Here is a 13,224-nt window from a genome sequence, read left to right as displayed (position 1 = left end):
GTGAAATAAATCTGTCGAATAATTCCTCATGGATGCATCTTTAGTATTTTCCTTTTTTATTAATTTAGCATTTACTTTTAGTATTTTCTCGGCATTTCCCACGATTATTCTAACGTCGAAAAAAGATCAAATTGTAAGGTCCAATATTTGAAAAGTTATCGATATTCTCGGAGCGTTCTAAAATTAGTGGGAGTCACTGTACATCCGTAGAAAAGTGTGCAGTATATCCGATCGTGGCCGAGTCAGAAAATTTGGAACTCGGTGGTTAGGACCTCGGTTCCATATCGGATGAAACGTATGAAATTGGATATCGCGCGATAATAAACTAATATCGGAAGAGAACGAGGATCAAAGAGAACGGGCGAAACTGTTGCACATAGTTCGACAGGGGTTGTTTCCGTATTTACAGGACGCGACGCACGAATTGCTCGGTTCTATACTGCTTGGTTGCGCGTGTCCTCTGTTTGTCGGTTATACGAGTTGTCTGTTTGTCCTTTACATCGATGTCCTTGTGTTATTGGCTGATTAATGTATACAACCACCTCTGTGTTTGTGTTTGCGATTAGTTACAGCGTGTTTGCGCCGGCATGCGCTCGTGCGTGTACGATTTTCACCTGTGGTCCGACAAACTCACCCCCAACAATTACCAACAACATTTATTAGGTCGTTCGGAAAGTAATTTAATTAAACCGCAATATTTTGGCTTTCATTCTCCTTTTCTATACGGAATGAAAATTGTCCGCGTCGACAGCAATTACGCAGAAATCATTCTTTAACAATAAATCAACCGAGCATAAAATTGACTGGTATCTCTATTCTCCTTCTTCATAGTTTGTTCAATTTTTACGATAATATTAACTTGATGGAGGAAGTTTATTTGATCATTTCAAACACGAACGAACAGTAATTGGCGTCTCTGGCTAGCTCTGCGGCGTTTTTTTCTACGGAAAGTTTATCGGCGAGCATTGAACTTGCATCGGAGAATCGCCGATCGTTAATTAGGTCTCGAGGAACCTGTTTCTCTCTTTCCTTTGGCGTACATACTCGATGCCCGAGGAATCTCGAAACCGGAAGTCGAGGCGTTCTCGAGACGGAGGAACGTTGCTCCGCTGCTTTGAAGACGATGAAAATTTCCAGTGGACGTCGCGCGACGATCTTTCTCAACCATGATTTTGTAATTATCCTATCCTGTGGAACCGGCTGTCGTTAATTTTCTAGCTTCTATTTCATTTTTCAATGCCCGAGGAATGTAATTACTCGCGCAAGGCATCTTCTATCGTAGAGCAATGCATCTTTGCGATTCAAATTATTTTGTCGAGCATCTAATATTTTATTTTACATTTATATACAGGGCGTGACCGGACGGGTGGTACAACCGAGCAGGGGGTGATACTACATGTAAAAATAAGTCGAAAAAATTGATAAAAAAAAACTTTTTAAAAACCACACTTATATTAAAATGCACTAAGAAGGAGAAAATTATTTTTTTCCTGGTTCCCCCAAAAATTTAATATAAATTTAAATGAAATCGTGACATTAGTGACTATAAAAATAAAAGCGTGGAGTGCTAAACTATATTGACTAATTATAGTCATTAATGCAATGATTTTGTTTAAATTTATAATAAATTTTTGGGAGAATCAGGAAAAAAATTATTTTCTCCTTTTTAGTGTATTTTAATATAAGCGTGGTTTTTAAAAAGTTCTTTTTATAAATTTTTTCGACTTATTTTTACATGTAGCATCACCCCTGCTCGGTTGTACCACCCGTCCGGCCACACCCTGTATATATACATATATATTTCATTAATAAAATTGAGAATGTCAGCGATTGGAAAATTGGATCAAAAGAAGCACGGCAACGTTTCAGGAGCGGTTAATTGAAATTTTCTAAGTATATGTCGATAAAAGTAACGAGAGGCTTCTCGTGGTTATAATTCGGTCATCAAGCTAAGACTTCGATCGGCCAGCTTAATTGCCATGCAAATCCCATTATGTCCAGTGACCTCAGCCGTTAGAGCAATCTTATCGTCATTGAACGATCGATTGATCAAATTGCCTAAAAGAGGCCAGAAACACGGTCGCGAAACATCAATGCCGTCGACGCCGACGCCGCCGCTGCTAGTAATTATACGTGACTAATTAATTACCGCAATTAATGACAACAGGAGAATGCAGCGTCAAGGATTGCCATTTAGGTAATTGATTTGTTTCCGATACTCGACCCTTTAATTGTGGCGTCATTAAAGACAGGCTGCCGGAATAAATCAAAGACTTGAATCGTTGCTCTTTCGGAATGCTCGGAAAGAGACATAAATCATAGTGATCGGGCTTGGATCTTCATCGTTGCATTCAATAGAATTAACATACGAATCAGAGCGATCGGAGTTGCATCTTTTAGTAGTGTATCCCGACACTTTTTTCAAGAAAATTGAGAAAATATACAGTTTTATTAATCTTCAGTCACTCCAACTTTTTATCACTGCAACGTAAATAAATTTTTATTCAATGTAATAACTATACTTTAATGCAAAACAGATATTTGCTAGCGTAGTCGTACATATTGATTCATGCTTGAAACACTAAATTTCAAGTTTCGAGATTGTAAATACAGTAGGCTCCCGTAGAATGCGATCATGAAAATCGTTTAAAATTAATGTATGTAGTATGTGTGTGTTGACTATGTATATGTATTGTACATTTACTGCCACATAAGATACATATGTACACTAATTTTAAACAATATTATGTACTACATGCGAGTAATTAAAAGTTAAAGAAAGCTGGCCAGACCTTCTATCTTGAAAACCAACGAACAAATAATGGCAGCAGATCGATCAATCATTTCCAACAGTGCCACATCTGGTTCGATTCGAAGAAAGGGCAAACGTTTCGCGGAATCAAAGAGCAGAATCAATCAAAAGGGAGAATCCGTAGAAAACTAATAAAAGGTACACCGTGTTAAGAAAGCAGTTTCCAGAAGAAGCCGGAGTAAGAATCGAAAGGATTCGGTTAGCCGTCGCGAAGGCAAAGCAGCCTGGCAAACAAGAACAAGCCGTGGGCAAAGAGACCGGGTCAGTTATGCGGGCCATTCATTTCCGGTCGGCCATTGTTCCGGGGCCGAAATGTACAGTTGCACAAGCTTTTTGCCGGCCACGGCTGGTTTACGAACGGAATAAAACAAACGACTTTGTTTCTGCTCCAGTCTGCTCGGATCGGATCGGCTCTGCTCGGTTCCGCTCGACTCGCGCCTATATACATTGGTTGTTTGCCGCGGTTACCTGCACTTCGGAAGCCTTCTAGCGCACTCCAGTTACTCTCTTTCCCCGCAATTAAATCTTTTCGCCGTCCCATCCTCGCCGTTTGTCTTCCACCAACGCCATGTGAGCCCCCGGTCCGAATAAAGGGAGCTAATTGAGGCTACCTCCGCGCCCGCAATCATCGGACACCCCCACCTGCACACCTGTTAACCCGTGAAGACCGGTCGACGAGGGTGGTCAACTCTCTCTCTATGTCTCTAACTTCCAACTTGCCAATTTTAATTGTACACATCACACGAAATTTGATTACGAAATTGAAGTGGGTCGTGTTTTTCTTCTGATTTGGTAAACAAATATTCCAGCACGATAAATATGCAATATACAAGGTATAATTTTGTCTCTAATGTAACAGATAATTAGTAGACAGCGGATCTTTATGCGAAATAAAAATGTTCTACGCGAACTACAACAAACTGAAGTGAAACAGAAATTTATTTCATTTCTTAACATGTTTAACAGGTTCTAATCATTTTCCCCATAAAAGCATAAAGTCCGCTGTGTAATAATTAGCAAGAAGATCAATTTGCTCGGAATTCTGAGGTATACCTTTCAGAAGAAAAATGCTTATAGTGTTACTGCGGATAATAATCAGTGGATTGTGCATTTTATGCACTAATGACAAAAATTAATGGTCGGTTATTAAAGTAAAAATCATTCCGTTAATATTCAGCAAATATTTTGCGACGTTGATATTGTTGCTATAAAAGTGACGAAGATATCCGAGATTCCAGACGAGGCTAAGACTACAGCTGTGCAAGAGACACAGTGTCAAGAAGTCTCACGAAGGAACGAGGTCCGCGTCTCAGGTGCATTATCATTGCACCGGGAATGCAGATTACTCGGAGACGTTCGGAACGGCCGAAATGTGCCAATGGGAGCGCAGCTTTTCACCGGCCACAATGGCGCCGGAGGCGGCGGACTCCTAAAAGAGAAGGAAATCATTCGGATGTCTCTGTGCCTGGGCTTGTTTGCGTGTTGAATTCGCATGTGGAAAATTCGAGGCAGGAAAAAGAATTATTAGAACGAACGGATGAAATTGTACATTTTTTTAATGGTGAATCTACCACTGGTCGAGCTTCATATATTCTATATAATTGTCGAGATTATTAACCATTGTCGCTCGAGTGGTGATTCTGAGGCGCCACTAAAAATTGCTGTACATACCACTATTTCAAACATCGTTAACATAGATATGTTAGTATCTAATCAATTACTAAACGTTTAAGTATTGTATGAGGTATAATATCAATTTCATATCCACCAAATTTAAAAAAATTCTAGGTCGAAAGAGATGTTTAATTTTCGAGTTAAAATGACGTGTTAAACGCGAAAGAAAAATTAATTGATCGATGATCAATTAAAAAAAAAACGGTTCATATCCCGTTTATCCCGACAACAGTCATTTGCCTTTCCCAGATCGAAAGAGAGGCCCGACCATTCCCTTCGGGGAACAGTTTCCGGTTTCCTCGGGCTCCTCCTGCAGCAACGATGCAGTATGTTGCACCTGGTTGCATCCGGTCGCATCCCCCGTTTAGTGCCTTGTAATTGATCCCGGTATCGGTTTACCGAAACGATTTAGCGACGATAGGAGCCTGCGTTGTTGGCCCGCGAACGTGAACACGCGCGTGCGTCCCGTGTAACTTTCGTTGTCCGATTAATTGGACACGTTAATTGGTCTATTCGGTGACGAGTAATTTCGCGTTTTGTTGCTCAATTAAACGGAACGCGGCGCGGCGGTCGCTGGAGCTCGATGTAAATGGAATTCGAAAACGCTGCCGGACACGTCGGACACCGCGCACTCTGAATTATGGTCGCGGCAAATTGCTCTTTTCAAAGAGCACACGCTCCCGAAACCGAATTCTTTAGTTACGTCGATCAAATACAAATGTTTCCGACCCCCTCTCTTTTGTTGCGGGACATTTACTACCCTGTTCCAAAAGTTCCAGGACAGTCTCATTTACAAGAAACCGTGCAATGCTACAGTAGTGGACAAAAATTTAAGGACGCTCCAAAAAAGACGATAACCATTTTAATATTGTACTATACGATTTGAACTTTTTTGGGAAGCTAGAGCAATTAGTTTACTACAGGATGCGAAAAGAAATTTTTCCAAAAATTGTAATTGATCGGAATCGTTGAAAAAATACTAAAAGTTGCATTTTCAATTTTTTTATGTGGGCCTATATTGAAAATTTAAAAAATACGTTTTGTCGATCTGTGTCAATTATACGCACTGTGAAAATTTCATCGAAATCGGTTGATTCGGGAAAAGAACGACAGGCATTGAAAGATGTAAGGATCCTTAGATTTATTGCAGTTAGAAGCCGAAATCGTGAGAATGCAATTTTTACCATCTTTAAACGTTTGTAGCTCATTGCAACGTCAACCGATTTTGACGAAATTTTCAGAGTATGTGTAATTGACAAAGATCGACAAAAAGTAATTTTGAAATTTTCAATATAGGCCCAGATAAAAAAATTGAAAATGCAACTTTTAGCATTTTTTCAACAATTCCGATCAATTGCAATTTTTGACAAAATTTCTTTTCGCATCCTGTAGTAAACTAATTGCTCTAGCTTCCCACAAAAGTTCAAAACGCATAGTACAATATTAAAATAGTTATCGTCTTTTTTAGAGGGTCCTTAAACTTTTGTCCACTACTGTATATCTCTTATTTTTATTGTATGTAGTTACTACACCTGTTTAGAACATATTTGTGTTGCCAACTTCAAAAGCAACAGTTGATTTTTTCAACTGAGGTTCGAACAAGCGGCAATTTTCATAATGTTGAAATTTATTGCGCGATTCAATTTTGTGTGAAAAACCATCACGGAAATTGAAATAGAAATTGATAAATAAATGAATAGTACGTGTATTATTTCGCTTGTCCTGGAACTTTTTGCACAGGGTAGTAGAGCTTTGAGAACGCTTTTGTACATAAATCTTATTAAGACAGAAATGTTGCTTGAGTTATTAAATGACGTGAAACGCAGCTATTGCGAGAAGGTGAGTAGATGCTGATTATAATAGACGAAAGACCAAAGAGAAATCATATCGACATGTTCAATTCTTCAAATTTTTCAACAACTCTGAACTTTATCTACTCGATTTTGCTATAAACGCATAAAGATCCGCAATCCACAGATGAATTTCTTTTCGCAGGGCAGATTATATCCGAAGCTCGATAATCTCGAACGAGTCTCGGCAACATTAATCTGGACACCCTCTAAACAATCATGAACCATTTGACAACCTAATACGGTGGGTCCGGGAGCTGCTGCATTCATCGCTTTGACACGTCCCGTTAAAATTAGGCGCGCATAAAGGCCGCCATAAATGAGCTGATTTCACGTGGACGCATTAATCGCTGTTTGCCGAAGTGATTAAAGTAATCACGCCCCCGCGCCCCACTCCACCTGCTCGTTAGTGCCTCTATGAATTTTCCGGTCATGCCCGGAAAATATTCGAGGCGGTAATATTCGGCGCGCGTACACCAAATCATTTTCGCCTATTCGAGCCGGCAATCTCCTACCCGTTGACAAAATTAATCATCTTTATTACAGAACCCTTTGAAATTTGTCAAACCGTCATCAACATGTCCCGCGAATTTTCTTAATGAAAAATACCCCAAACTCGAGGCTCCATTCGCATTATTTCTATGTGAAACATTCTGTTGAAGAAAATGTCTCTTCGTTCAGAAAATAATAATAATTCCGTACTACATACACAGAAATCAATCGGGATAAATTAATAGAACCGTACGTGTTAATCGCCACGTACAGTGATATTAAATTATCACAGCGGAAATTAAATGCAGATTCACATTCTTGCGAGCAGCGAAATTAAATCAAACTCGATTTTCCTTCGTGATCGATTTTCTGTAAATAACTAGAACAGTGAAATACTTGCAGCAAATAATAAAATACCGTACCAATTAATTGAACATATTCCACCAAATTCTCGACAAGCTTTTATAAGCTTTTATAAAAGAGATAATGTAAGATACTTTCTGCTGTGAACGGGAAGCCGACGAAAGATCGAGGGATCGAGCATTGCCTCACGATTAAATCATCTTTCCGATTTAAGCTGCGGCTGTATCGTTAAGTAGATTGTATCGGGAGCAACGATATACAGGGACCTTCCAGCTCGTTCTCCTACGACAATTACTTCATCTGCGTGGCAATAAATAGACGACTGAAACTGATATCGTAGCCGATCTACATCACACGATCGTCCGTTCTCATTTACAAAATGTATCGACATATTCCTTTCTCTCCTCCGGTGATCTACTTCTCGAGTATCGTATTTTGAATATGTATATGATCGCTGGGAATCGAACTCGAGAGGAAAAAAGGATCGAAACGTTTCTAGAACTCTTTCTTGTTAGGCGGTATACCCATTCGAACGCATGTGTCGCGAAAAATCATTTTTAAATGGATGATTTTCTTGATGAATTTATTCGATAATATTAGAGGTGTGCGGGAACCCGGAAATTCCCGAATCCTGATGCTGGGAACGGGATGGGAAAGCTTGTATCATGTCGGGACGGGATCCCGAAAATGTTCGGGTTGCCCGAGAATATTCGGGATTCCCGTGGGTGTTCCGGGTGTTTTCCGGACTCAAAATTTATGCTTTTCTCCTGTAAATTGTGATGTATTTGGTATGTAATCCAGAAGATTTGTACCCGGGGCGGCTGTAGATTGAAGTTTCGATCCTGTAGGATCAATGGTTCAGGAGCTATGCTTGCTTAAAGTTGAGCAATTTGCAGTGTTTTTGACAGGTAAGGGCGCCGCCATATTGGTAGTGACGGTCGCGCGCTGCTTACCGAGTTGCTCGTGATTAGGTAGGGGGGCGGCTGTTCGGTAAGCTGCTCGTAGTCGTCACTACAAACTAATACATATGGCGGCGCCCTTACCTGTCAAAAACACTGCAGATTGCTCAACTTTAAGCAAACATAGCTCCTGAACCATTGATCCTATAGGATCGAAACTTCGATCTACAACCGCCCCGGATACAAATCTACTGGATAGCATACCAAATACATAATAATTTGTAGGAGAAAGGCACAAATTTTGAGTCCGGTAAAGTAAAGTTTACCCGAATCTTTTAATATTGTTGTCTAGTCTTTATCTATGCTACAAGAGTCTTCTATATAATTTCGTTTTTCGAAATATCGTGTAAAGAGAAGCCACGCGTACAGTTGCCGTCGCAAAAACAGTAAACATAATTTTAATGATTATTTAGTACAAACTATATTTTCAAAATTCCCTATCGACAACGTAAATATCTGTCCAGGTCCCATAACTTTGCCTACTTTCTATAAAAATATGCATTTGCGTAAACATCCGCTGTCTAGTTATAAATTATCAAGTTAAATAAAACTTGATGTTAGACAAATTTAACACTATGATCATATTCAAGAAAACAAGACACGCTTTCAAATCCCAGCATTTTAAGAAATCCTGAACATTTTCGGGAAACCCGAAAGTTTCAACATCCCGTCCTGATCCCGAAAATCGTTCTCGTTCCCGTCTTGTCCCGTCCCGGTCGCGCACATCTCTAGATAATATATTCCACAATCTTCAAACTTGCTGGACAACAGATTGCGATCTAAAGTAAAGTTAGGGGTCAATATTGTACGTTCACTTGAGAGCCACTATTTTCCGTGATCGATACCCCGAGCTAAATATTCCGCGAATTACAGATAAGAAACGGTTTGCAACGTAATATTGCTTTTTTAATATAGGTCGGTAATCTTCGCGAACCGAGCCATTTCCATGAGTTAATTAGATGCGTACGCAGCTTTCAATGCAGCGTGTCAGAAGTCAAACGTCCTATCTAATCGAAACGTATTCCCGGCATTGACATACTCTGTTTACCGTCTCGTTGTCTTAAAGCGTTCTTGCTATTTTATTATCGTCCAATATTGAAAAAGTTATCGGTTTTTTGAGAGCGTCAGAATATTAATGGGAGTCACTGTACCTTCCAGGCGCGGATGTCGCAAAATTCAATTGGTAAAATCTGGAAACGTTATGTAATCTGAACAAAATATCAAGATTTTTAATCCGGAAAGTACGGTTTCATTAAAAGCAGAGTTTTATTAACATCATGATTCAATTTGAACAAAAATTCGGAGCAATACCTACATATTTCACGGTACGATCGCGGACATAATTTCGGCAAAACAGCACTACAACGTTTGAAATTCATTTTGATATTTAAACGTTTACATCGCTGTACATCCAGCTGGAAGCGAGGTGCGAATCAATTACTTCCGCTAATCAGCCGGCCGACTCTATTTACACAATTTCCGGTGTTTCTTTTTTCCTCGGGTAGCTTCAGACAGAAGCTGATTCTTCGATCGAGGTAATATTCGATTCCATTAGAGCGTCGATGAATTCAATGCGAGCGAGAAATCGCGAACAATTTTCCGCTTGCTCGGGCACTTTAATGTCTGAGACACGGACAGATAGTGGAGGAGAATGAGGACAGGAGAAGAAGAAAAAGGAAGAAAAGGAGAGAAGGAGGTGGGACAGAGGCCGGCAGAAAAATCGCGAAGGGCTCCAGATTCGATCGGACGTCTTCAGTGCTTAAAGTCTCATGGAAAATGAATACTCCGTTTCTTTTTCCATCGGCGAATCTTCCGACAAAGGTCCTGGATACTCCCTTGCAATCTTTCTCGTGCTCCCGAGCTGGACGGACTCCATCTTATTATTGAAGTTGCTCGACCGTTTTCACGGGAATTATCTTTGGAGAACCTGCGACGCTTTGTGCGACTGCTACACGCCGTTCCGTTTGTTATTCAATCTCATCTTATTGTTGTTATTTAATTCTGGAGAGCTCACCACGCCTTCTTTTTAATATTCACCCTTTGCACTCGAATGGTGACTCTGAGGCGCCAGTAAAAATTGCCATACCATTACTCAAAACAGTTTTGATATTATTAAATTCGCCTGTATTCTATGAATTGTGAAAAGCTCAGTTGTTATATGGGAAAACAATACAATGTAACTTTTTTAAAAATAAAAAACACACTATTTTTAATTTTATTGGTTTTTTTATTTAATTATCAGGCATCATCTATGACAATTATGTGTGAAAGATGATATCTGTCAAATGAGCACCACGACTACGTTTACAGACATCAATTCGAATATAAAAATTTTCGATGACATTTTGGCATATTTGCTCGTTTAATTCACCAATTTCATTTCTAATGTTGTTTTTCAGGTCACGGATTTGTTGCTGGTTTCTTGGCATAAACATTGCTTCTCAAATAACCCCAAAGGAAAAAGTCCAATGGGGTCAAATCACACGAACGAGGTGGCCAATTCACATCACCATTCCATGAAATTACCGACCATTGAATTTCGATCGCAATAAAGTGATGTTTTCACGCGTTGTGTGTGGCGTAGCTTCGTATTGTTGAAAATAAACATTGTTTATGTCGATTCCATTTTATTTCAGCCACAAATAATTAATAATCATTTCATTATAACGTGCACTATTCACTGTAACTGCATCTCCATTCTCGTTTTCGAAAAAGAATGGACCGATCACGCTTTTCGACCAAAATCCACACCAAACAGTAATTTTCTTTGGATGAAGTGATGTTTCTTGAATGGCTCTTGGATTTTCATCTCCGCATATGCGATGATTTTGCTTATTGACGTGTCCGTCCAATGTGAAATGAGCTTCATCGCTGAAGATGATGTTGTGTGAAAACAATGCATCAATTGAACGATGTTCTAACCAATCAGCGAAATTTCTGCGTTGCAAATGTGGTCACGTTCTTTCAATTCTGTGTTAATTGAATTTTGTACGCATGCAAATGAAAATCTTTATGCAAAATTCGCCACAAACTGCCATAACAAATGCTCAATTCTCGAGAACGACGTGGAATTGATGTTGACGTGTCATTAGCAACACTTTCATGAACAGCAGCAATGTTTTCATTCGAACGAGCTGTTCTTGGTCTGCCAGACTTTGGTTTATCATGAATAGATCCAGTTTCATCAAATTTTTTAACCAAATTTCGAATTGTTTGCTCTGATGGGCAATTATGTATGCCGAAAAAATCAGGTAATTTACGATAGGTATTTTTTATTGACACAATAGGTATTTTTTATTGATTTGCAAAATTAATTTTAATAACTTTAACACGCTCTTCGATCGTATACGACTCCAATGTTGAAATTGTCTGTCATTGTAGGTTAGAAATGCTAGAAAGATTTATTTATATTATATATTCTCATTTAACATCGTAAAGGTACTTTTGGATAACCCAGTACAATAAAAAAGATTGCATAGAATAAAAATGATCTGGGTTGAAAGAAATGTCTTGATTTATTATTTAATTAATGATACTTGATTAATAAATATTATATTTTCTTGTTCTAGGTCGCAGAGACACGTTCAAGCGAAAAGGGTGCACCATTTGGGTAGGTTTCACCGCAACTTGCATTTTAATCGTTCGAGTTTAAAATTGAAATCGAATGACATCGGCTCGATGCATGCGCATGAATTCAAATTTATTGAAATGAATTAAACGAATCGAATTAATTTAATTCGAATTTGAATACATTTCAATTTAATCTTCTGCGAGCGAGGCGAGCCTAGCTTGTAGAGCGTAAATGTTTTGTTCGCGAGGCCATTTTGGAAAATGGTGTATGCAGGTGGAGTCCGAGGGTTGATTACAAAGTCGGGAACCGTAGTTCTTATTTCACTGTAATTTGTTTTACTCTTTTTAGACTGCTTTAATCACACTCGGTCGTTTCAGTCGTGAGATATTGTTACTGTCACCGTGTTTTACGTTTCTTCGCGATATCCTTCATCCGACTATTTCGCGCAGCCGTTATAGCCGTCCCGTCGCGCAATAAATACACCATTTTATTATTATTTAGTATCCGAACTGTCAAATCTGCGAAAAAGAAGCATTCCACGGCTTCCGAGCCGCGTTTCTCGCCGCCATCTTCCAAAAAGTCAGTACACGGTGGGACAACTACTCCGAGCACTGTTAACCAACAAAGTTAACAGAAATCGAAATAACAGTAAGACCTCAGTCTAAGTAAAATAAAGACTAAAATTCGTGACATACGGTAGACACAAGGATTGAAGTTGAATGTAAAACTGATTTCCAGAGAGTGACGAAAAAGCTATTTTGTTATTGAAAATATTTTCTACATTACTAGGTCTGGGTGACTGTGTTGATATTCTTAAATATTTTTAATCTGTCTGCTGTTTTAAATTGCGATTACGCGTATTTCTCGTAAACGGATAAAATCCACGGTCTAATCATCGCAATTGAAGAAGCAATTTTCGTCGGACCGCCTTGCACGATGGAAAAACAGGACGTAATCGCGCGGCGGCGCTCATTATCCGCTCATTTCCGGCGAAACCACCCTGTACAGCGGTTTTCCGAGGTCCGTCCAGGGATGTAATGTTTCTTGGCTGGCCGGGGCGACATGACGGGCCAATAAAATGTGAAAAATTACCGTGCAATCTCGGCCACGGATAACATCCACAGGTACCACGGTGCACGATGATGGATGCACCGGCAAGAGTTTCCCGGGGAAGTCGACTGCTGGGCGAACAGGAAAAGCGACGAAGAAAAGAGATGGAGGAGGAGAGGGGCTTGCCGCAAATTAGAAAATAAAGGAGCCACAGGGCCCTGCGAGAGAAAGAGGTGGGGAGAAAAAAAGGGCTGCCTTTATTTGGCCGATCCTTCTTTTATTCTGTCCTCGGATCCCTTTGTCCCGCGAACGAGCGTTCATCTCGAGCCACGGGGAAACGCGGGGGCAGAGGATGAAGGGGAGGCTAGCAACCGCTGGCTAAACACGCGACAAACAGACCCCGTCTGCTCGAATAATCGCGGCTTCTTGCTCGGCTCACCTTTATTACCATTT

At 39.8% G+C, this 13,224-nt stretch overlaps 1 protein-coding gene across 8 annotated transcripts in view; it reads right to left on the bottom strand.

The window, feature by feature from the left end:
- Positions 1–13,224, bottom strand: part of Btk29a (tyrosine-protein kinase Btk29A) — a 259,480-nt gene that overhangs the window by 30,338 nt on the left and 215,918 nt on the right. The window lies entirely within an intron of this gene.

The sequence above is a fragment of the Lasioglossum baleicum genome, chromosome 4 (genome assembly GCF_051020765.1).
Source record: "Lasioglossum baleicum chromosome 4, iyLasBale1, whole genome shotgun sequence".
NCBI lineage: Eukaryota > Metazoa > Arthropoda > Insecta > Hymenoptera > Halictidae > Lasioglossum > Lasioglossum baleicum.
The sequence above is the reverse complement of the archived record's forward strand: the minus strand, read 5'-3'. Positions and strand labels throughout refer to the sequence as shown.